The sequence below is a fragment of the Tamandua tetradactyla genome, chromosome 2 (genome assembly GCF_023851605.1).
Source record: "Tamandua tetradactyla isolate mTamTet1 chromosome 2, mTamTet1.pri, whole genome shotgun sequence".
Classification (NCBI taxonomy): Eukaryota; Metazoa; Chordata; class Mammalia; order Pilosa; family Myrmecophagidae; genus Tamandua; species Tamandua tetradactyla.
Window position 1 is genome coordinate 74,898,816 of NC_135328.1, and position 25,362 is coordinate 74,924,177.

The 25,362-nt window shown below is 37.6% G+C and overlaps 2 long non-coding RNA genes across 2 annotated transcripts; one reads left to right on the top strand and one right to left on the bottom strand.

Moving 5' to 3' along the window:
- Positions 1–678: 678 nt before the first annotated feature.
- LOC143660786 (uncharacterized) lies at positions 679–7,375 on the bottom strand. Its single transcript, XR_013164253.1, has 2 exons — positions 7,307–7,375; positions 679–1,078 (listed from the first exon to the last, which is right to left on the bottom strand). It is a non-coding gene; the product is annotated as an uncharacterized LOC143660786 (long non-coding RNA).
- A 113-nt stretch (positions 7,376–7,488) lies between these two features.
- Positions 7,489–15,575, top strand: LOC143660791 (uncharacterized). Its single transcript, XR_013164254.1, has 2 exons — positions 7,489–7,627; positions 15,043–15,575. It is a non-coding gene; the product is annotated as an uncharacterized LOC143660791 (long non-coding RNA).
- Positions 15,576–25,362: the final 9,787 nt, after the last annotated feature.

The window sequence follows — 25,362 nt, forward strand, 5'->3', positions numbered from 1 at the left end:
AGTAAGCCCTTGCATGAGGTGCCGTTCTCTGGGAATTCATCCCCCAGGAGCTCAGGGAGGTCCCTGATCGAGCTATTCCTGGTTTATCAGAGCTGTCTGGATAGGATAAGAATTTTTCAAATCATCAATAGCTAATTCCTTTGTTCTTAAGAGTTCAGTTCTCAGTTTAGCCCTTTCCTCTTGCAACAAGAAGGAATCAGGCCACATCTTCCACACTTAGCTTGAAAATCTCCACAGCTAAATATCCAAGTTCAGTGCTTACAAGTTCTGACTTCTATCCCATATCAGAACATATTTTTGCCAAGTTCTCTGCCACTTTCTAATAAGGATTGTACTTTCTCCAGTTTCCAATACATATTCATCATTTCTTCCTACGGCCTCACCAGAAGTACATTTAGTGCCTATATTTATCTAATATTTGGCTTACTGTGAATTATATATTCTCTAAGATGAAAGAAACTTTCTCCACAGTGCTCACTTATTTTTGAGCTCTCACCAAAAATGAGATATCCGTACCTTAATATCCATAACACTACCAAATTCTTCCAGCATCTACCCATTATTTAATTCCAAAGCTACTTCCACATTTGTAGGTATGTGCAATAGCAACACTCCACTTTCTGATACCAAAGAGTGTCTGGATTTGCCAGGCTGCTATGAAAAATTCCACACAGTGCATCACCTTAAATGACAGAATTTATTGGTTCATGGTTTCAGAGGCAGAGGTTCCAAACCTTGGTATTAGCAGCGCCATGCTTTCTCTCAGGGTTGGTAGTGTTCTGGTGTTGTCAGTCCTGTCACATGGTGATGTCCTTGGTTTCTTCTTGTAGCTTTCTCTGATTTCTCTTTATCTATATTTCTCAGTAATAGGGATTAAGGTCCACCCTGCTTCAGTTGGGCTATACCCACTAGGATCTTAGAAGGTCCTATTCACAAATGAGTCTACACCCGAAGTGATAATACATCTTCAAAGGGTTCTATTTGCTCATGACCTTGCACCCACAGGAATGTGGATTAAGATTATGGACATGTCTTTGTTGGGGTACAAAATTCAATCGACCACAGGAGGGAACATTATCTGTAAGAGAAATATAAATAGTTAAGCTTCGGGTGGAGATAAAATAACTGGGGCAGGGATGAAAAAAGCATTAGATGGGAGCCACATCAGAAAAGCCTTATAAGCCACAGAATATTTTACCTTGAAAGTGGGATCTAGAGCTTTTTACATCAGACTTCTCTTAGTTTCCCCATTTATTATGATCAAAGAGCTTAGTTTAAAAGATGTTATAGTGGAAGCACAGATGTTCCTCTTGTACACAATCATACGAGCCTGCATGTACTGAAAGTAAGGCAGAAGTGATGGGAAAGACACCTTTAATTGAGTTTTTACTGTTCGATTGTACTGTATTAGGTGCCTACACACATTATTTCTATTACCCACAGTAACCTTGCATTAAGGATTACTCCCATTTTACAGATGATGATTGAGGTACAGAGAGTTTAAATATTCCCATTGAAGGTTTACATGACCCTGGCTTCTTCTGGTGGGATGTGGGATGGAAGGCAGAATGCATTAAACTGAATCATAAAAAAAAATGCAAGGTTTTATGGTTTGTTTGTTTATGGTACATTTCTGATATGAAAAAATAATGCAAGAGAATGCTTTACCAGTGACGTACACACAGTTCAATTATCTGCAATTCAGCAAATGAATAAATGAGTCATTCTTACTCCCTTTCCCAGGCTAGAATAGAAAAAACCTTCTTAATATTTTAAAATGATGAAGGTGTCAACTTGGGATTTACCCTTTCTCCTTTTCCCATATCAGTTAATGGCACATTGGTCCCGCATCTGTTTACTCTTTAAACTGGATGATTACAATTAGAATCTTCCAGTTACTACACAGGGGGCAAATACCTTTGTTATATCATCATATAAAGCTTTGCTCTAGTAACATCTTTATAGCAGATGCATGAATGAATCGCCCAGTGTTCCCTAGGATCTTTCTGATATGACAGTTGTGCAGATTAAGTGAGAAAATATGTTTAAAGCACTTAGCACTGCATCTGACACATAGTAAATCTATAATATGTGACAGCTACTATTGTTGAGGCCCAATCAAGATATCTTCCAACTCTACCACCTCCCCTCCCCCACCTGAACACATACATACAAAGGTGTTTCATTTTAAAATAGAACCACTCAGTACATTCACTGGGTTCACAGTTGGAAGAATGAAAGGATCACACCCACAGTTTGGGCTCATCAAGACAAAATCTGTTAATAACTGAACAATAAATTTTCAATGCTCTATAAGAGAGATAGCAGTCCATATAATCTCTGATTATCCATAAATCCTCCCTTTGGTTAATAAAAGTAGTTGAACCTCAGACTCATTTCCAGATAAGGATTCCAAAACACCAAGAAGTTATATAATTTAGTCCAGGACCATAGCAATGATTGTGGGTCATTGGTCAATCTTCCTAACATACAGATCTGAGATCATCACTCACATGCTCAAATGCTTTAGATTCTCTAATGCTTATTGAATACAGTTCACTATTCTTAAACTGGCATACAAATGTCTTTAAAATTCAGCCCCAAGTTCTCTTTATAGGCTTGCATATCACCACTCTCTTCCAAGTAGCCCGAATTCAACCAAACTCAACTGTTGCCATTCCCTGTATAATCTCCACAATACAATATTTTGACACTGTTACTCATTTAATTTCCTCTGCTTGAGGTACCCTTTCCTTTCTAAATCATACCCATTTTCCAAGTTCTAGTTCCAATGTCATCTTCAGCAGAAAACTTAATATACCCAGTTGGAAGTGATCACGGTGATATAAATTCCCACAGTAGATTTCTCTATATCTCTTTTGGCAAAAGGATCTCAAAGTGGCTGGGTAGTCGCTTAAAGTTTAAAGGAAATACTCTGTGTCTACTAATGGGCACACTCTCCCTCTGGAACTGGCCCTCCAGACCAGCAGAGCCCAGAGTTGCAAGGTCAGGAAGTATAAATTACCCATGAGAATTTATAATGGTAATGAGAACCCTTCTACTTCGACACCTTCATTTACTGTTTGGAACACAACACAATATACAGGGTATTGATTTGAGGACAAACTATGTCCTGAAGCATAGCACCCATTCTTGGGTGTTATGTTCTCTAAGCTTGTGCTTAAGCTATGCCTTCAGTAGACCATTCCAGTGTTCTATCTGGTTGGCTGATTCTGGGTGGTGCAGATATGAAAGGAGCAGGGAGTTCCACGGTCATATGCCCATCACCGCACCTCTTTTGCTGTTAAGTGGTTTCTTGATTTAACGTGATGTTGTGGAAGATCCTCTACCGAATAATCCATGTACTTTCAATTACTGGTGCTGACCAAGACCATGTAATCATATTAGACCAGTAGAAGCCCTTCAAGGTAGTCTGTATTATTTCACAGGGCCTCATTCTTTGATAATTTCCTTGCTTTCTGGCACACCGTTATGTTTTAGGCTTGTCTTAAAACTTCCCCAGCCTCAACTCTAGAATCTCACTTAAATGTTAATTTAAAATTTTTGCCTTAGAAACTTTTTTTGCGCCATGAAAATTGTATTGTACACATTAAGGACTAAATATGTTGAGGGCCAAAAGTGTCCTTGACATCTCAGAGGACATTTTTTTCCCCATATCTACCTAGAGCCTAGGAAAAGACGATTTGCTGTTTGCCCATTCTGTGGAGATTTTCATTTAGTTTAGGCCATCCTTTTTATTACTGTGTAGTCAGTAGTGTACTGATAAATATTTACCAAATAACTGTGTGAGGAAAAAAAAGGGCCTTGATTTATAGCCCATGAGGATTTCTATGGTATAAATATCCCCACCATGGCTCATTTCCAGCCTCCAATATGAAATTAATCAGCTTGCAAAATTCCTGGAAACTTGCCATGATGAGCCTCCTGAACTTGACTTTATGTGGGTAAGTCACTAAAGTTATCTACTGTACAGCACCTCATGGTATGGATTAAGATCCATCCTTCCTGCTAGTTTCCAAGAGTGGAAGCTCCAGTCACAGAGCTCTATAATCCCCTTAGCACAGTTGGCAGTTTCAGTGCTCATTTCCCTTGACCCACTGGTGTTTTGGTTTTATTCTTAGCCTCAGATGATTGAGTCTTACCTTTTTCCATTCTCTTTCATTGGTTTAAAATTATGCATGTGGGTGTATTCCCATATCTCCATCCCCAGCATCACTAAATGCTTTGTACTTGGAGGATTTCAGGATTTTAAGTTCTTTTTGCTAGACCTGGCTGCCTTTAAATAACTTTCTTACAAAGTACTAATCCATAGAAATCCTAATCATGTTTTAGGCAATAATTTTAAAATATTTACCGATTGAACACATGGAGAAGTATCAATCAAAATGCTTTCTTCCATGTACCTTAACACCTGATTCTTAAAAGAATGCAAAGCATTTGTATTTAGCACCTTGCCTAAAATAAAAACACTTCAAAATATTAACATTATTATTCATGAATGGGTCTATAAGGTGCATAATAAGCTCCACATACAGTCTGAATGAGTGGTTTCAAACTTCCTCTGTTGAGCTCTTAGAGTCCCATTAATTTATTTCAGGGAATCTACAAAGGGACAAGGGGGATTGAATAGGCTCTATTTCAACTTTAACTTGCTTGAGATTTTTACTCCGATATTGGACTCCGATATTCCAAATTGTTTAAAGACCAGTTCCCTGGTGTTCTAGTTTGCTAGCTGCCAGAATACAATATACCAGAAATGGAATGGCTTTTAAAAAGGAGAATTTAATAAGTTACTAGTTTACAATTCTAAGGCCAAGAAAATGTCCCAATTAAAATAAGTCTATAGAAATGTCCAATCTAAGGCATCCAGGGAACGATACCTTGGTTCAAGAAGGCCAATGAAGTTCAGTGTTTCTCTCTTAAATGAGAAGGCACATTTAACAGTCAGGGTTTCTCTCTCATCTGGAAAGGCATGTGGTGAACACAGTGTCATCTGAGAGCTTTCTCCCCTGGCTTCCTGTTTCATGAAGTTCCCCGGGAGACATTTGCCTTCTTCATCTCCAAAGGTCACTGGCTGGTGGACTCTCTGCTTCTTGTGGCTATGTCATTCTGCTCTCTCAGAATCTCCCACATTTTACAAAATGTTTTCTCTTTTATAGGATTCCAGTAAACTAATCAAGACCTACCCAAATGGGTGGAGATATGTCTCCACCTAATCCAGTTTAACAACTACTCTTGATTGAGTCACATCTCCAGGGAGATGATCTGATTACAGTTTCAAACATACAGTACTGAAAAGGGATTAGAAGAAACGGCTGCCTGTACAAAATGGGATTAGGATTAAAACATGGCTTTTCTAGGATACATACATCATTTCAAACCAGCACACCTGGCTATTAAAAGTTTGAAAACTTCTCTTTTCATTTCATACACCATGTCTAGAGGCTCAGAGATATAGTGCCTAATAGAATTTAAGGCATGGCATAAAGAAATTGAGTTCCTCAGTTGGGTCTATATTTATTCACTTGCTCAAAGGTCATCCCACCAAACAGGAGAGAGGCAGGAAGAGCTGGCAGGAAGAACAGTAGAAAGTGGCAAAATATTTCTGGGTTCTTAGAATACTTGAAACTTTTGGATGCTGTTGTTGACAATCTGGTGCCTCATAAATCTTTTCTAAATCAGCTGAGAAGCATTTTGCCTATCTCATTTTCCTTGTTGACCTTCTTTGGAGTCACTGGCAAACTGAGACTTCATCAAAGGGAAGATAACATTATGGTAACCATTTGCAGGAGAGAAAGGGAGAAAAGAGAAAAATGGAGAGAAAGGGAGAAAAGAGAAATCCACAAGCACCTCAGATAAGCATTGACCAAATGCCTTCCAACCACTTAAGTAGCCCCTTCTCCCTGAAGTGCCTATAGATTATTATTATTATTGTTATCTTGAGTAGAGGAGTATATTTTCCAAGGCCCCAGCATTTTTTATTTTGAGTGGAATCAAGCTTACAATTAGAAAATGGGATTCGGTTGGGGTGATTTTAAACCAAAGCTCTGGTCGTCTTGTCTCCTGTAGGACATCTTAAGGCCCACTGTTGCAGCATGATTGGTAAGTGATATAATCTCCTAATGTTCCCTCTTTGCCCAACTTCTCTACACTTTCATTCTTATTGCTATTACCCTATCCAGGACTTTAGAAGATGTTTTTCCTCAAACATTTGGCACAGCTATCCTGCTATTTATACCAAAACTTACTCTTTTCAGTCCCATCAACTCAAAAGCAGTGAGAAGAATTACACAGCAAGGGGTACAATCATTTGGAAAAAGAGAAATAAATATACATGTGCTATGGGTTGAATGATGTCCCCATTAAAAAGATGTTGGAGTTCTAATTCCCAATGCTCCTTGGAATGTGACTTTATTTAGAAATTCGTTGTCATGGGTGGAATTAATTAAATTAAGGTAAGGTCATATGGGAGACAGATGGACCCCTAGTCCGACATGACTGGTATGCTTATAAGAAAAGGAAAAAATACAAACACAAGAGAGAAGACCACCATGTGAAGACAGAGGCACAGAGACTGGAGTTATGCTGCTACAGCCAAGGAACCCCCAAGATCAACCAGACGGTAGAAGAGGCAAGGAAGGATTCTCCCCCACAGGCTTCTGAGGGAGCATGGCTTTGCTGGCACCTTGATTTCTGGTCTAGCTTCCAGAACATGAGACAACAAATTTCTATTGTTTTAAGCCACCTAGTTTGTGGTACTTTGTTTCAGCAGTTCTAGGAAACTAAAACAACTTGTATGTAAGGAATTGGTATCTAAGGAATTGGTATCTGCTAAAAGTAGGGGTAACTACCACCATCATCTGAAAGTAGGAAGTGAGTTTTTCCTTTTCAGTACTGATGTTGGCCACTAAGCATCCTCCAGGTGCCAAAGCCAGAAAACTGCAAGTCCTCATTGCCTTCTTCCTCTCCCTTTCCTCCAGCATTTTATTGGGTGCCAGGTCCAATGCACTCTGCTTTGAAATATCTCCCAAACCCATCTGCTCTTCTCCTCCCTCACAGCTCTTTTCTTAGTTCAGCACCCCATTCACACAAGTTCTCTCTCTCTCTCAAGCTATTTCCACAGTTTCCTAAATCAAATCCTTCTCTGCTGTCTTTTCTCTACTTATTGTCCATATTGTCTTTGGAGTGAATTTTATTACTTATCACTCTTTCCCAAATACTCCAATGAGTCCGCAGTGACTTTCCCTGAGGATATGGTGCAACCCCGTCAGTAGGACATGTGTACCTGAATAACCTGGACTCTGTTCATATTTCCAAATACATCTCCTTTCACTTCCCCTATATACCCCATGCACCAGCCTTATGGGATTATGAGCTATTGCTTCCCAAAATTCTATGTCATCACAAACTACTCCCTCTGTTTGGAATCTCCTGTTTTATCCAACCCCCATATTTCTATTCATTCAAGTCTTGGCTCTTGAAGAATGTATGATAAGTGATAAGAAAATCTTTTCTTCTATCTCCTCCTGTACCCTCCCACCTACAGGTCCTTCTGCTCTCTGTGTTGTGCCAGATACTAGACCAGTGCTGTTAATGGAAACGTAATGTGAGCCCTATACATATTTTAAAATTTTCTGCATGCTACTTTTAAAAAGTTAGAAGAAACAGATTAATTTTATTAATGCATTAATAATATATTATATTAATCCAGTGTCTCCCTATTATCATGTTAACATGTAATCAATAAGATTATTAGAGAGATATTTTACATTTTTTCATATTAAGCCTTTGAAATCCCCTGTGTATTTAATATTCATAGCATACCTCAATTCAGTCCAGTCACATTTTAAGTGCCTCATAGCCACACATGGCTCTTAGTTTGCTGCCTAAGAATCTAGCAAACACTAGTGAGGGGAAGGGAAAGTGAGGGGTGATACAGGTTACTGCCAAGAATTCACACTCGCTGGCCCACATTTCTCCCTATGCTTTGACTTTCTAAACTAAGCGTGAGACTACCTAGAAGGGGTGAAGGTGAATGGAGGGGAAGGGGGGAAATACAGAATAAAATAAAGGTTACTATCTCTAAACTTTATCTTACCAAATGTACTTTAGTGACTAGTGCTACTGTACAGAGATGAACAATTAATAAGGTTTAAACTTTGTTATAATTATAACTAAAATCTCTGGTCATACAATCATATTTCTCATTTGAGATTCATTTCTTCATTATATGCCTCCAGACTTATAATGTATGAGTTTCTAGAAAAAGACAAAGAAGCTCTTAATCTAGTATAACTCTGACAACATAAACCTTCTTAGATCAAGAAGAAACAACTGTAGAAAGAGACAATTTTATTTATAAAATGTCAATGTTTATTAAAAAAACACTGAAAAATAGTATCTCTCATGAGTATTTCTCTAAATACTTTCCAAGACTTACTTTTAGAAGTTATACGTTGCTATTTTAAAAGACTCAAGAAAACTGAAATGGAATCCATTTGACCTGAGAAGCCCAAACCTCATTTTATGTTTCTTTCATACTCTTGCCTTTCCAACATTTCCTTTGTGGCACTCTATGTCAAAAGAGAAATTAATTCATACATTTGAAACCCTGAGAAGCACTTCAAAGCATACTTGGCACAGAGTAAGTACCCAACCTTAGCCAAGTGCTTCTCAGACATTATCTTTTTAAATTGCTACAACAATCCCACGAGGTAGTAGTATTAGTATCCATCCCCACTTCATAGAAGAGGAAGCCAAGGCTCAGAAAGAATTAGTCCATGGACATACAGCAGGTAAATGCAGGAAGCAGTGATCAATACCATGTAGCCTGACTCTAAAGTTCATGCTCTCCACCATTAAGCTCAACATTCTCCTTGGCCTTTATAACCCTAAAGTGCAAAAGGCAGAGAACACTTACCAACTCAACCTACTCAGCAGCTCTTGAATACCACCAGCTGAATATCTTTGATTAGCACAAATTGGTGGAACTGTTTCTTGATAAATGCATCTTGTTTGCTGGGTGTGATGGTTAGTTTCATGTGTCAGCTTGGCCAGGTGATGGTGCCCAGTTGTCTGGTCAAGCAAGCATTGACTGAACCGTTACTGCGAAGATATTTCATAGTTGGTTAATAAACCAGAAGTTTGGTTTATTAAAATCATCAGTCAGTTGATTGTATCTGTGGCTGATTACATCTATGATCAATTAAGGGGAGTGTCTTCCACAACTGGGGATCCAATCAGTTGAATTTAATCCAATCAGTTGAGGACTTTTCAAAGAAAGGTGATAACTTCAGCAGTCAAGAGAGAATTTTCATCTCTACTTCAGCCAACCAGCCTCTCTTGTGAAATTCATTGAACACCTTCATTGTTGTTGCCAGCCTGTGGAATTTGGACTTGTGCATTGCCAAGTTGCGTGCGACACTTTTTATAAAATCTCATATTTACAGCTATCTCTTGTTGGCTCTGTTTCCCTAGAGAGCCCTGCTTAATTCACTGGGTATGCTATTTTAATTTCCTTGCTGATGAAAAGGTCAGAAAATTCAGACTGACTTCTACTTTTAGTAATAATAACAACCTCATTCAGGCTAACCCTTTCATCCAATGGAATAGTAAACAGACAAAAACAAAACAAAACAAGCTGTATCCACTCATAGCAACATGGATGAACTGCTCAAACATAAAGTTGAGTAAAAGGAGTCAGACTTTATATAGTATTATAAGAATATATATAGTATTGCTCTATTTACATGTAAGCAAATTCAGGAATATATGTTTAGATAAGAAAACAGTAAAGAAAAGCAAGGACTTGACTATCAAAAAGTTATGGTTGTAATTCTCTTCAGGGGAGAGATAAGCTATCATGACTGGGAAGGGATCCAAAGGGGAAGTGGCAACTTTCTATTTCTTGAGCTGCGTAGTGGTTATTCAGGTGTTTGCGTTATAATAATTCATTAAGCTGACATTTAAGCTTTCTCTGGTTGTGTTATATTTAACACACACACAACAATGGAAAGAAAGTCAGGAAAGTGTTATAAATAATAGGAGTGAAGAATGCCACAATAGTGATGACATCACTACTATATCATGGTGAATAATATGAAAGTCTGAATAATAGTTTCTCAATGTGTGGTTGGGGTGAGGGTGGGGAGAGGTGCTCCTGCAGCAGACACACCAAGGGAACTTTTAAAGGTGCGAGTTCTCATGACTTCTCCCTCCTAGATCCTCCTTCACTCATTCAACAGCATTTATGGAGCACCTGCTATGCACCGAGCCCTGAAGTGCTGAGGGCACGACACCGAATGCTACAGACAAACCCATGTTCTCATGGATCGCAGTCTGGTAGGGCTGCAACAAAACCCAGAAATCTGTATCTTTACAAGATTCCTGTGTTAGGCTTAACCTGAGAACAGCTGGCCTGAGTGCTAGGCTTTCCTTAAATCTTTCAAACCACACTTTCAGAAAAACTCATAGGAATGAAGTTCAAATTTAAAGAAAGTTAATCCCTAGCACACCACAGGGAAGCCCAAACATTTTCATATAAATAGAAATTCTTTAGCCAACACAGGTCAAAAGAATAAAGATGTCTCGGGGAACACAATTTCTTTTCTAAATATCTTTCAAACTTTCAGTTCCCCCTCCCACATCTCCATCGTATGTCTTTTCAGCTTTAAAATTATTCCACTACCAGCCCCCATCGTTCTCGTCCCATTTTTTTCCCTAAACATAAATGAGACTTTGTAAACCAGTGAGTCATTAAAGGAGTAGTAAAGAAACTTCCCCGGTTTTATTTTAATTCTTTCTCCAGGACTGGGCTTGGACACCTGTAATTTCGTCTAGGTGGTCCGTGATCTTCTTGAATTCCTGAGAACAGCAATGCTCCTGTTCTCTCGTGAAGGGTCTAAGTGATGTTGAACCAACCAAACAACACCAACCAAAATGCACAAAGATATGAAGTGCTTCACTTAAAGTTCCTCATTCACCGCAAAGTGAAAAACTTCCTTGACATAAAATAGAACTGGTTTGGACTGGCGGGCCGCGGTGGCTCAGCGGGCAAAGTGCTTGCCTGCTATGCCGGAGGACCTCGGTTCGATTCCCGGCCCCAGCCCATGTAACGAAAACGGAGAAACAAAATACAATAAAACAAGAAAATGTTTAAAAGATGTTTCCCTTTCTTCCTCTCTTCCTTCCTTCTATCCTTCCTTCCTTCTCTCTGTAAAAAAAAAAAAAAAAAAAAAAAAAAAAAAAAAATAGAACTGAATGCAATCTGTGGATTTCAGGCCCTACCTCCCTTATCCAGAGAAAGCTGTTGATAGTTAGAGAAGACACATGTGATCCTGCCTGACGTCATCCTACTAATGGCAGAGCTGGAACGAAAACATTGATTCATTCCTTCATTCCTTCCTTCTTTTCACTATGTCAGGCAATTGTCTAGGCCCTGGAAATATAGCTATAAGCAAAGCAAACAAAACCACTGGCCTAATGATGCTTACTAGGAGTATTAGGAGGGAAAGGGGGAGAAGAATGACAGATAATAAATACATAAGCAGATTATTTAGGAAATTAGAATATAAAATTTTGTAATTGAAAGTTGTATGGGTTTTCACAATATGCCTAATGTCTTATATTCTCCATTATAGTATCATACAGAATAGTTTCACCACCCTAAAAATTGTACTGTGCTTCTCATATCCAACCCTCCTCACCTCCAACCCCCAAATGTCTGGCAACCACTGATCTGCTTACTGTCTCTATAGTTTTATCGTTACCAGAATGTCATGTAGTTGGTATCAAACAGCATGTAGCTTTCCAGAAGGACACATTTCACTTAGCAATATGTATTTAAGATTCATCCATGTCTTTATGTGAATTAATAATACATTACTTTTTATTGTTCAATAATATTCCATTGCATGGTTGTATCAGCATTTTTATCCATTCACATATTGAAGGGCATCTTGTTTACTTCTGATTTCTGATGGTTATGAATAAAGCTGCTATAAATATTTGCATGTCAGTTTTTGTGTGTGCTTAAGTTTTCAAATCTGTTGGGTAAATACCTAGGAGCATAATTGCTGGATTGGATGGTAAGACTATATTTAGCTCTGTAAGAAACTGCCAAACCATTCTCCGAAGTGTCTGTACCATCTGGCATTCCCACCTGCAGTGAACATGAGTTCCTGTTGCTCTGCATCCAACAAGCTCTTAAGACTCCGATTAAGCACCACTTCCCTTGAGAAGTGTTCTCCCTCACTCCTATAAAGTTGGATGCTCGAGATTGAGCTGAGCTGTTATATTACTCTGTGCTCTATTCATCTATTCCAGCATTGTAGGATGGTAAAATAAACAAATTAAATATGCCATAAGGCTAAATACAAGATGATAGCACAAACATTTTAAAAAGAATTTGATATTAGATATATATTTAAAATATCAAAGTAGGCATTAAAGGGAAAACCAAAACTTTGTTACGCTTCCTTACAAATATTTTACAATTTAATGTTATATTTACATTTATGCCTGATAGCATATAGATAGGACAAACATGATATTTTTAGCACATAATGACCCTAAAGCATCTGGATACACCTCTGTACATAGGGTCTGTCTAACTTTTTAGGCTAAGCACTCAGTGAAAGCAGAAATTGGAAGTTATCGTTGTTATCCCCAGCAGCTGGCACCGAGTGTATATCAAATAATGCTTGTTGAATATGAGCAAGAGAGAAAAGACACATAGTTTCAAGAATTGGAAATAGTGGCTAAAGAGAAATGGAAGAAAAAGAAGTATATAATGTTGAAGGGAAAAGACTGAAATTCAAGGAAGAGCCTCCTATTGAGTGATTAGACTAAAAACTTGCTTTCACCTGGTATTCAGATTCTCCTAAATTGTATAGTTTTGTCCACTCTCAACCCCAGAGCTACAGGAACAAAATCTAATGCTTTTGACTATAGTAATGAGGAAGGATTTTCTGTTGAAATAATTTTTCAATTCTACCTCCTTCCATCAACCCAGACATGTCTCTCATCAGAATATGAAGTTTTTTTGCATAATCTACTTTTTGTTCATGTTTTTTACTTCCCCAGCAAAGAGAGTTGAAAGGTTCTAATTCCAGGGAGCTCATGGAGTACAACAGAAAACAGATAACACTTTCCAGTTTAGAGAGATCAAGATTGGAGAAGGAACATCAAGAGAACAAGAAAGGGATGGGAGAAGAATGGTTTTATATGAACTAAACATGTAAAGGATTAAAAAAAAAAAGAAGCTCTATCTGGAGAGAAAGCAAACTGTAAAATAAATTTATGAGTTGGCCAAGGGTTTTTTATGCAACCCTGTAAATTTCATTCAGCAAGTTTGATCACCTATTTCTTTTTTCCATCAAGAATCTATCTCCACGGGTAATTTCAATCTAAGATTGACTGCAATCTGTGATGAAATTTGACTGAGTCTTCCTAAATAAGGAAAATAGAAGCTGAAATTAAACCTCTTTTCTGTTATTCAGAGGTCATTTATAATGACTTTGGGAATCTGAGTGCTCGCCACACGTTATAAATATCTATTTATGCACTGTGACTTACTTAGAGGGTCAGAACCATAAGGTAATTGTTTGGGCAAGATTATGCCAAACAACAGCATAAGAATATAAATTTGCCTGATTGAATTTAAAATTCCAATAAATATCTAAGCTATCCACATGATTCTTTACAATGTTAAAAACCTCAGTGTTTTACTTCTTTCAGCACTTATCCTCCTGGTAGGGTTTGCTCAAGAGCATAGCATTCTAGAATGAAAAGGAGTCTCAAAAGGTGATATGGGTTAATGGAAAATGCAGAAAAACCAGACCTGCCTCTGCTTCTAATGAGGAGGATGACACCAAGTCACTCATCTCAGGGCTACAGAATCTCTGTTAGTAAAATGAGTTAGTAAAATGTTAGTCTCTTCCTATATCAATGCCTTTGATTCCAGGTCATCATTTCTAACCATCCAAACCCAAGCAGAACAATTTTTTTTAAAATCCACAAAATGTATTTCAGAAAAGATTTCTGAGGACATGGTCTCAGAAATTCCCTGTATATCAGTAAGTTTTCTCCCTTTTCATTGGGAAATGAATAGCTCCAGGATACTTTCAGTTATGTTACCAATACAATGCTTAATTAAATTTGACTAATTCCTTTGAAGGTATTTATCCAATTGGATTAATGTTTTTCAAAGAAATACCTTACTTAACACATGGTTATTCTTACAATAAAAATCAAGTGAAAAAAACAATTTCCCTAATTTCTTTTTGAGCATTAATTTGTGTGCATTATTTGGAAAGTTGCACACCTATGCCAAATTGCCTAAGTGTATAATTTTCCAAATACCTAATATAAATGCATAGCCTATTATGAGATGGGCATACTCATTGCTAGTCATTTGAGAGAATAGAGGCATGCATACCTGCACTTCATTTAAAAAATGAAGAAACTACTCACACACAAAAGGCTGCATTTTTACCAAAACCTGAAATGAGAAAATAATAGAAGGTAAACATACCTTCTTACCACCCTATCCACACTTTTCTTCCCTAAGTCTACTGCCCAGACCTGGTTAGTCCCCAATGTCCACAATTTTGATATATGAAAAGAAGATGTTGAGAGAAAAAGATTACTGAAAAAATAAGATCAGCAAGAGAAATTAGTGAAAAATACATGAAATGCAGGAAATTCAGTTGGGAGTGGCTTTCTTGAGTGAATTGCTGTCATTTGGAAATGTAAGAGAGCAATTAAGACTGTAAAAAAGAAGTATAAATTTGCTCATTCTCTTATTTCCTCTGCTGTGCTGAAAACCTGGATGAAATGGAACAATATTTGAATTAGACAAATAGAAGATGTCTTAATGACATAGAATAAGTTTTGTCTCTTTAGCAACTAGTTAAAGTGGTTGAAGAAATTCAGTGAGATTCTTTGCTTTGATTGTTTGGAGTAGCCTTCTTAAAATTGATAACTGATTCAACCTAATTTTCTTTTCTTTATATCTCACAGATGGTGCCTGATTTCTACAGAAAGATCAGCAGCTCACTTCCACGGTGGCCTCTCTTAGAACCATCTTAACTTTTAACCTCTGTCTCCTTGGGCTTTGTTTTTAGAGTCTTAAGCTTGCTGAATCTTTTCAGCCCTTGAATCTGTTTTGAAGCCAAGCAACCCACTGAGTCCTATAAAAGAACAGGTAACTTCACAGGCAGAACCTCAGATAAAAGAGGGGAAGATGGTGTCTTCTGTTAGGAAGTAGCCAATCAGAACTCCAGTCATCTGATAAGCCTGTGTAGACAGGGCAGACAGAGAAGAAATTGGGCAGCTGCTATATAGTTTCTTGGGAGTTCAAGCTAGGTCAGAAAGATATCGGCTTAGAGCCAAGCCAGTTGCTGCTAGGACAAAAAAGGCCAAAACTTGTTGGTCTGGATGGATCAATTTATTTTGCATCTATGAAGAATCTGTTAAGAAAAAATTTGAGTCAATTATTTTACTTCAGACACTTTAAAACAGATTGACCGTGATAATTAAATTCTCAAAACATTGCTTTGTTCCCTACTGCACTTAATCCCTTGGTACAAACATTGTTCATTTCTTAATTTTTCGTTTTGAAAAGCAAAGAAAGACTTGGGCAAGGAAGAACTGTGCAACTTGCGAAAAGCACACAGTCCTAAGGCGTTTATAATTAATAATCAAGCTGCAATTTCTGTGAAAGGGAAGGGAGCCACTATTATGTTAGCATGTACAAACAGTTTGCTTTATTAAATCTGAGCTGAGCCAAGATGTTTGTCATACACTACAAGCCTTGTCAGCATTGTAGAAGCAAAAAAGTGAAAATTTACCAACGTCAGCACTGATTCACTCATGCCTCACACAGTGACTAAATTAATGAGTATTTCTATCCCTAAAGAAGAATCAGCATTAAAGAGAGATTACTGCATTTGAAAAGCATCTCAGTTGATGGATGGAAGGGGCTGGACAAGAAGTTGATTCAATTTTATTACAACAAAAATTTACTGAGCCTTCACATGTGTGAGGCATTGTAGTGGCAATAGACACCTTTATATGATACCTTCCCTCAAGCAGCTTATAGAAGATACAGTCAAATGCATGACTGTAAAGTGAGGTATTGAAATGGAAGTTAGATGGAAGCATATCATGATAAAGTCAAGAGATTATCAGACTTATTTCTGAATTCTGAGATACTAAGCTACTTGTATATAATCTGGTTGTTCCCTGAAACTTCGGGTATTTATGTGACACCAGACAATCAGAGTTAGAGCACTGAAGCTATGATAGCGGGCATTACCCCATTCAGCAATTGTTTAAAAAGCTGAAAAAGTGATTAGACTTTGTCTAGAAGTATGAATGAAGCTGATCTGAACAGGACTAAGGTAAATCAGAATACTGGGTAAAGGATGATATGGCCCATATTTTCAAACTTCAAACTCTGTGCAAGATCAAAGGGAGAGATGTTTATTTGATGCAAAATTTATACTTTGAATGGCACATTACCTAACTGAACTTGTATGGTCAGTTTTACTTCAACACCATAATTACATGGGATTTGATTGGGGTGTAAGATTTTGATGGTTTGTATAGGTTAGTGTGTTGCCCCAATATAACCCAGAGTAATTTGGGCAGAGAATAAAGAAGTATTTGCAAAGTCACCTTGGGGTACTGGGGAGAAAGGAGGAAATATTCAACTTTCCCATATGGGGAATTCCTGATATCCTCACAAGTAGTGGGGACAACCAATTCAATAGGCCGAACCCTCAAACTTGGGGCTCACTCTACGAAGCTTATTCCTGCAAAGGAGAGGCAAAGCCTATTGATAATTATGGCCAGAGAGCCTCTTTTGTTGCTCAGATGTGGCCTCTCTCTCTAAGCCAACTCAACAGGTGAACTCACTGCCCGCCCCCACCCCCAACATGGGACATGTCTCCCAGGGGTGTAAATCTCCTTGGCAACATGGAACTTGACTCCTGGGAGTGAGCCAGGACCTGGCATCATCAGAATGAGAAAGCCTTCTAGACCAAAAGTGGGAAGAGAGAAAGACAAAAGAAAGTTTCGGTGGCTGAGAGATTTTAAACAGAGTCAGGGGGTTATCCTGGAGGTTATTCTTATACATTATATAGATATCCCTTTTTAGTTTATGGTGTATTGGAGCGGTTAGAGGGAAGTACCTGAAACTGTTAAACTGTGTTCTAGTAGCCTTGATTCTTGAAGAAGACTGTATAACCATATAGTTTTTACAGTGTGACTGTGTGATTATGAAAACCTTGTGTCTGATACTCCTTTTATACAGGGTATGGACAGATGAGTAAAAAAAATAAGGATAAATAAATAAATAATAGGGAGATAAAGAGTAAAAAATCGGTAGATTGAAATACTGTGTGTCAATGAGAGGGAGGGGTAAGCGTTCTTATATATTTTTTCCCTTTATTTCCTTTCCTGGAGTGATGCAAATGTTCTAAAAATGATCAGGGTGATGAATACACAACTATGTGATGATACTGTGAGCCATTAATTGTATAATATTGTTGGACTGTACATGTCTGGATATTTCTCAATAAAAATATATTTTAAAAAAAGAGATAATCAGCCCTGAGCCACAAATGGGTCTGAGTTTGAATTATGTCTCTACCAGATATAATCAGTGTGATCCTATAAGTATCTAATCTCTCTGGATTTCAACTTTCTTATCTGCATGATGGGGATCATGAGAATCGCTTTATATGGTTGTTATAAAGATGAAATCGGATAGCATATACATATAGCACATAGCTAGGATATATTCTATTCCTTCCCTTCTCCCCAGGATTAGGAATAATTAATTCTGATGAGAAAAATCAGAGAAGGCATCACTCAGGAAGCTATGGAGATTAAGCAGAAGGCGTGATGATGTTATTTAATTCGCAGATCAGATTGATCAGAGACCCCGAGATGGTGAAGTACAAAAATGTTTGGGCAGTGTTGACTAGCCCAGAGTGACTAAATCAGACAGCATAGGGAGAAGATTTGAAACCCAGAGGAGAGGAGTAATTAGTTAAACAACTAAAGCAAAAGTTCTTTAAAAATTCACTTTCACAAGGCAATGTGGGGTCATGGGAGGTTTTTGAGGAGTGGGAGTAACGTGATTTGACATATGCTTTAGAAAAGTAACTTGGGTAGAAAACAAAGAATGACTGTGAACATTTAAGAGACTACTAAATAGCCTTTGTAAACGATGATGAATATATGCATTCAGGTCATGATGGTGAGATTGGAGATGAGGAAATGGGTATAAGAAAGGATTCTCTAGTAGAATTTGTAAAACAAAGTGAAAGCCCCTGTTTTGAAGCTGTTATGTACCCTGGGAAAAGGCCATGTTCTTTAATCCATTCTTGTGGGTGCAGACCTATTGTGGGTGGGTCCTTTTGATTAGGTTGTTTCAATTGAGATGTGACCCAACCAATTCAAGGCGGGTCTTAATCCTTAGGTGTAGTCCTTCATAAAGATAAAAGAGAGAAACACCGGGAGAGAAACACCCAGAGAGCATGAAGAGAAAAGCCCCAGGAGAACAGACCCACAAAAACTGAAAGAACCAGAATCTCAAAACAACAATACTTGGGAGAGAAGTATCTGCAGACACTAGCTATGTGCCTTCCCATATGACAGAGGAACCCCTGATGCCATCAGTTTTTCTCCAGAGAAGGTATCTTCCTCTTGATGCCTTACTTTGGACATTTCCGTAAGCTTAGAACTTTTAAATTTACAATAAATCCTCATTGTAAAAGCCAACTCATTTCTGGCATTTGCATGCTGGCAGCTTTAGCAAACTGAAACAGCTCCTTTCTTTGTGGATCAAAACTTGTGAGGTTAAGATCTGCTACACTCAGATTTTCTCCTTTTTAAAACATTAGAAATTATGAGTAATATGGCCATTATTACAGTTGACTATCATTTTTTTTTTTTAACAAAATAGATCCAGGGTCATGACATCCTTCCCATAAAATATTTGCATATTTATTCTGAAAGAGATTTTTAAATGATATGTTTAAATTCTATGTTTGCAATTCTTTGGGCAATTTGTAGTTCTCAGGCTTTTGCACATATTGGAATCACCTGGAGGTCTTGCTGAAATACAGATTGCTGTGTCTACTCCAGAGTTTCTCATTCAATAGGTATGGGGTAGCATCTGAGAATTTGTTGGTCTAGAGACTACATTTTTAGAACTTGCCCTTTGTTTAGGACCTAGCGAGCTTCACCTGAAGAAGGGCTAAAGACTTTAGGCCACTGGGTAGAATGGGAAAATTATTTCAATATCAACGCTAAGAAAAATGGTCCTCCCACTGGATCAGTAATCTGAAAATCCCCTTCAGAGTGTGTTGTACGTTTTGGTTACCAAGTTCTGTCCTTTGCCCCAATTATAAATGAGCCATATTTATTCCAGGCTCAGGACCACTTGGACAGTTAAGTTTCCACAATGAGATAGAAGGCTAAAATCCATATAAAATCCAATAACAGCATCCAGTTGTTTGGAGGGTGCTGCATTTAACAGGAAATAAAATTCCATGTGAGATTCTTTAATGGGATTCTTTCTCAATGCTTTGAAAGTACTATCTCATTGCAAAGAAAAGAATAAGAAAATGATTAAGCACACACAAAAAGTGGAGTTGTCCCTAGTTTGTCAGTTCTTAAAACATTTGAATTTGGTGTATGATGTAGAGATATGTATCAGAGATGACTATCAGCTTTTTAACTTGGTTAATAGGTGGACAGAGACATTAACCAAGATAGCAAACCCAGGAGGAAGAGCAGACTTTGGTAGGAGGGTAATGAGGTTGAATTTAAATTGTCATAGAGACTTCCAAGTAGGGATTTTCCACAGACAATATGGGTATGTGCTTTGGAGTAAAGTCAAGTTTGGGCCACAGACTTTGGGACTTGTCTGTATAAAAATAATAGTTACACCTATAGGATTTATTAGGCTTGCCCAGGAAGTGATCACAGAGAAAAATCTTAGTCCTAATTTGTTGAGAAAAGTGTGTATGTTTTTCCAAAACTAAGGGCAGAAAGCGTTTTGGTACTTGGATCATGCTACACAATTGTTTAGGCAACATTGTGGACATTTAAGTGCTCTCTTTGAGCTCTGGAAATCTTCAGCATGTCAACATTGATGTTTCACCTTAAAATTCCCCTTGGGACTAATATCAGACAAAGAAACATTGGACTAAGTAATATGATCCCTATTATGGTATTTCTCACCACATATATTTTTATATTCTTTGTTGGCTAATAGAACATTCAAATAAATATTTTTTAAACATTTATATTAATTTAATAAGACCCCAACATGCTGGATAATGTAGTGAAATCAAATCATGTTATTAGAAACAATGACTTGACTATTTTTATATCTAATGCTTTTCTACATTTTCAACCTACATACCATTAAAAGAATCATAGATTCTTTTAGTTTGAGGAGACAGTGAAGATGGCCAGATCCCAACCCTCACATTTGCAGGAGGAAAAAATATAGACCTAAGGTGGTTAACTCACGAAGGATGCTTTAAGTCATGGCAGAGTCCAGGCAAGAATCCAGATGATGACCCCCCATGTCCTTTGCCTACAGTATGCTTCCCACCCTCCTAAAGCACCCACTGTCCCAGGCCCCCCCCCCAAATCATCTCACTACATGTAGTGATTAGTCTTTAAACAGGCACACTTTCCCCCTACCTTTCCTCACTCTAAAGCTAAGGAAAACATCCTTAATCCAGAAACAAGATATGATTGATGCAACGTCACCAGGAACCATTTATATAAGTGAGTGGGATTTGGGGATTCACCTTAGCATTCTAAGTTGAAGTATAGAGAGAAAAAATTAAAACTAAGATGTATTACCCTCCAAAAAATCTATTTTTACTCAGCACTTTCCTTCTTCACTCTTAAAAAAACTTAGGCTGTGCTTGTACATAATGCCAATTAAAATCTGAAGCCAACAAAGGATTATTTTGTCCAAAGCAATGCCAAACTGATTTGACTGTTTAATTCTGACTTTATGTACTGGCACTTCAGAGAATGCATGTGTGACATATACATACTATTTAAATATATATTTATATATATGTGACATATGTCATTTAAATATATATTTATGTGTATTTATTTATAGAATTTTAAATATATACATATATATTTACTGCTTTCTCTGTCTCCTCTACAACTAATTTCTTAAGAAGGCCAGGAAAAACTAAAGAAACAAATCATTGTGTTTCCTGTACTCCCTGAGATACTGCACATGAAGAAAAAGAGAAATTTGTAGGGGATAAAACCATATAGATAATTAAATGCCCCCCACACTTGTAGTGGTGCCAAGTGAGTCACTTTGGACGGAGGCCTTCTGGCATTATGGGTACAGGGCCAACTTCCATACTGGGCTTGAACTCTGCCTACTGAAGGGGCTGCTGTGGCTGACTCAACAGTTGTGCTTATTTTTTCGAAGCACAATTTTACTTCCCAATGTAGCCATGAGTCCTTAGAACCCACCAGGAGCATGGAGGGCTTAATGGAGTGTGTGAATGGCCTTCGGAGATCAGGCATGGTTTCATCTCTTTTGCTGTTCATCACATCAATTTCCCCATTAGTATCTTCCAATTTAATATAATTGTAATGGTAATTTATCTTAAGGAGTTCAAAGGCATGTTTTCAATTACTGTGCCCATTCTCTTTCCAAGAGCTCTTCCTTTCATTTTTAGTAATAATCGACACTTAAACAGTGTATGTGGTACCAGTATTCTTATTTAATGAATACATTTGAAGATATTCGCATTCCAAGTTTTAAATCTAAGAAGAAAACCAGAGTTTTTTGTTTTATTTTATTTTATTTTTTAAGTATTATGTTACAAGTTATTGTGTCTGTTCTTTGAATCCAAGGGTATTATATTTGAGGGCATTTCATCTGTTGCTCCACCAATTGAAGTCAACATTTGGCTTGCTGTTTGTATAGAATTTAAATGCTATGCTATCAAGTCAAATTTCCCAAGGGATCTCTCTTCCCTAATAACCAGTCTGTTAGGAATCTTGTGGATCTCATTCTTTGGGGCCTCTTGGACCAGCCCTGCTTCAGTGCCTCACACAGTGACACCTTCTAGATTTGCAAACATGAAGGGAGAGAAATCTAAGGACTAGACTCATATGACATCTCAAGAGCAGGCAATGGAGCATAAACCTGAGTCATCTTGCTATCCCCACTGGTTCAGGGAGGCATCAATATCAATGTCAATTTTGATGATACAGAGCAAAGACAGGATAATCCCAGAGCCTGAATCCACTTTCCAAGAGTGATGAATCACTGCCAGTTGCACCATCTTAAATCCGGCACAGTTGGCTGATGACACGTTCCCAATCATATTTGCTCAGCACCGTACCAATTGTAGTCCTCCTGGAAACTACACACAGGTACCTGGAGCCTCAGGCTTCAAGGGAGACTCTATAAGGGAGACACAGCATTTTGTGTTTCATTAAAGATGGAGAGGAAAACTCGTGTAGAGGTGCAGGAGCACCTTCAGCTAAGTCTTCCCTCCACATGTGTGAAAACTTACGCCTCATTGCTGGCCCTAGAGTTATGGGCATGCACATCCCTTGAACCCACCTGCTAAAAGCAAGAGGAAACAGCTTCTTCCCTTTCGCCCTCCCTGTCTCCCTTCCTGCCTACATCTGGTCCAAAGTCAGTGTTAACTCATCTGAATCAAGGACAAGGAGTTAGTTGTTTTACATAAAATGATTTCCCCTGTGACTCATTTGCTCCTGAGATCATATGCATGCAATCTGTAAGGTTACTGTAAACTCTGAGCATCTGGTAATTTCCTCATATCTGAGAGGCAAACACCTATAGACCCTTAAAAAACAGAATACCTTCTGCTTTTGATAGATCATCTATGCTTTAAATATGATTGTAGAAGCATTGCAAATAGTACTAGCTAACTAAAATTTTTAAAATGTCTACTCATTACCAGAGTAGACCAGAAGTAATATAAATTCAATCACCAGAGAGCAATGTGAAGTACATTTTGTAGCTCGAATAGATTCATGACTTGGGCTGAATTATATGCCTTGTAATTTCTTCCAGCTTCACTGCACTTTCATTTTATAATTTGTCATAAATATTTTTTCTAGCATATACCTTCTCAACTTATGGTTTTGATATCCTGAATTTGCAAATCACTCAAAGGAATTTTATGGATGCATTTCCTGTTACTTTCAACCCACAACAATCATGGATAGTTGACAGTTCTACAGCCCCATTTTCCAGTTGAGGAAACTGGAGATTCAAGGTTCAAATGTTCCAATGATTTGTTAAGGGTCATAGTGCTGGCAAGTGATGGAATTGTGACAGGAAGCTTGGAGTTTGAAGACCAAGTTCCCTTTTGACCCAAGTAGTGTTCCATTCCACATTTACTCCACACATTTTTCTGTTTCTATGCCCTTGCTTATATTCATTTAACCCTTGCTTGCATAGCCTCAACTCTTTCCCAGTTCACAGATTCTCCTAAGTTCCATACTAGGTGGGAAGTACTATGCTGTATAATGAGGCTACTTGCTCTATTACAATTCTATCTTAGTTAAGGCTTAACCAAAATGTGTCTGAATGGTAGGGTGTGGGTGTGTGACTTCCGGGAGAGATGTAGTGTGGAGTAACAGCAGTCAATGCACAGTGTCCCCACATGGTACAATTCGAGCTCCAAGGGTATTCCAAATCACCTCCTCTGCAATGTGACCACATACCAAATATGCTCAACTCTGGAGATTTACTCGTTTCAGCATGGCTTCTGCAAAAAATCTCTCTCCTCTCCTCTTTTCCTTTCCCCTCCTTTTCCACCTCTTTCTTTCTCCCTTCTTTCATTTCCTCTCTGTCTCTCTTTTTTCTCCCTTTTCCTCCCTTTTTCTGACTTCTTCTTCCTCTTTCTCTCTTTCTTTCTTTCTTTCTTTCTTTCTTTCTTTCTTTCTTTCTTTCTTTCTTTCTTTCTTTCTTTCTTTCTTTCTTTCTTTCTTTCTTTCTTTCTTTCTTTCTTTCTTTCTTTCTTTCTTTCTTTCTTTCTTTCTTTCTTTCTTTCTTTCTTTCTTTCTTTCTTTCTTTCTTTCTTTCTTTCTTTCTTTCTTTCTTTCTTTCTTTCTTTCTTTCTTTCTTTCTTTCTTTCTTTCTTTCTTTCTTTCTTTCTTTCTTTCTTTCTTTCTTTCTTTCTTTCTTTCTTTCTTTCTTTCTTTCTTTCTTTCTTTCTTTCTTTCTTTCTTTCTTTCTTTCTTTCTTTCTTTCTTTCTTTCTTTCTTTCTTTCTTTCTTTCTTTCTTTCTTTCTTTCTTTCTTTCTTTCTTTCTTTCTTTCTTTCTTTCTTTCTTTCTTTCTTTCTTTCTTTCTTTCTTTCTTTCTTTCTTTCTTTCTTTCTTTCTTTCTTTCTTTCTTTCTTTCTTTCTTTCTTTCTTTCTTTCTCCTAGTGAGGCAGTTAATCTTTAATGATGACCCTGAACAATTTCATCCTTCTGTGTGTGTGCATGCTGCCCCTCCCACCAAGAGGTGAAGTTTAAGTCCCTTTACCCCAGGAAGAAATTAATGTTCTGAGACTTCTGAGCATAGGCATTAAGAAGACTAGCATGAACAACCAGCATTGACTCGAGAAGAAATAGATGACTTCAACAAACCAATCACAAGTAAAGAAATTGAATCAGTCAATAAGATGCTCCCAAAAAAGAAAAATGCAGGAGGACCAGATGGCTTCACATGTGAATTCTACCAAACATTCAAGAAAGAATTAGTACCAAAAAATTTTTGAAAATTTTTTTTCAAAAAAAAATTTTGAAGAATTTTTCAAATTCTTCAAAAAAATTGAAGAGGAGGGAAAGCTGCCTTACTCACTCTATGAAGCCTCATACCCTCATACCAATGTATCAATACCCTCATACCAAAGCCAGACAAAGATATTATAAGAAAAGAAAACTACAGACCAATCTCTCTAACGAATATAGATGCAAATATCCTCAACAAAATTCTTGCAAATTGAATCCAGCAGCACATTAAAAGAATTATGCATTGTGACCAAATAGGATTCATCCCAGGTATGCAAGGATGGCTCAACATAAGAATATCAATTTCTGTAATACACCATAACAACAAATCAAAGCAGAAAAACCACACGATCATCTCAACCGATGCAGAAAAGGCATTTGACAAAATTCAACATCCTTTCTTGTTGAAAATACTTTAAAGGATAGGAATAGAAGGGAACTTCCTCAACATGATAAACGGAATATATGAAAAACCCACAGCTTACATCATCCTCAATGGGGAAAAAGT